At 38.8% G+C, this 273-nt stretch overlaps 1 protein-coding gene across 3 annotated transcripts in view; it reads right to left on the bottom strand.

The window, feature by feature from the left end:
• Positions 1-69, bottom strand: part of LOC138024534 (tetratricopeptide repeat protein 28-like) — a 19,112-nt gene extending 19,043 nt beyond the window's left edge. For 2 of the 3 annotated variants that reach the window (XM_068871753.1, XM_068871751.1), the window contains exon 1: positions 28-69. The gene's annotated coding sequence lies outside the window, so the exon portion shown is untranslated. The other variant, XM_068871754.1, reaches the window with a different exon arrangement.
• Positions 70-273: the final 204 nt, after the last annotated feature.

The raw sequence follows: 273 nt of genomic DNA, 5'->3' as shown, positions 1-273 counted from the left end.
CAAGGAATCCGGCTTCAAATAAATTACCTAATTAAGGGAGAGGCAATATCGGCAGATTGTTTGCGTGTGCGCAACAGTTAAAAGTGAATGACCGAGACCACTTAAATATTTTTATTCAAATGTGCCAACCACAGGAACAAAAAACCCTTTGTTTAGATAGCCAATGAGGCTCTGGTTGGCACATTAATGACAATAGGTGACGTCAACGATATTTTCCCTATACCGACATCCTTTCTTGCTTTACCATAAAGTATAGAGAAAACAACAGAAAGC

Source organism: Montipora capricornis, chromosome 11 (assembly GCF_036669925.1).
Source record: "Montipora capricornis isolate CH-2021 chromosome 11, ASM3666992v2, whole genome shotgun sequence".
In the NCBI taxonomy this organism is placed as follows: domain Eukaryota; kingdom Metazoa; phylum Cnidaria; class Anthozoa; order Scleractinia; family Acroporidae; genus Montipora; species Montipora capricornis.
Note: the sequence above shows the minus strand (reverse complement) of the source record. Positions and strands in the feature narration are given on the sequence as shown.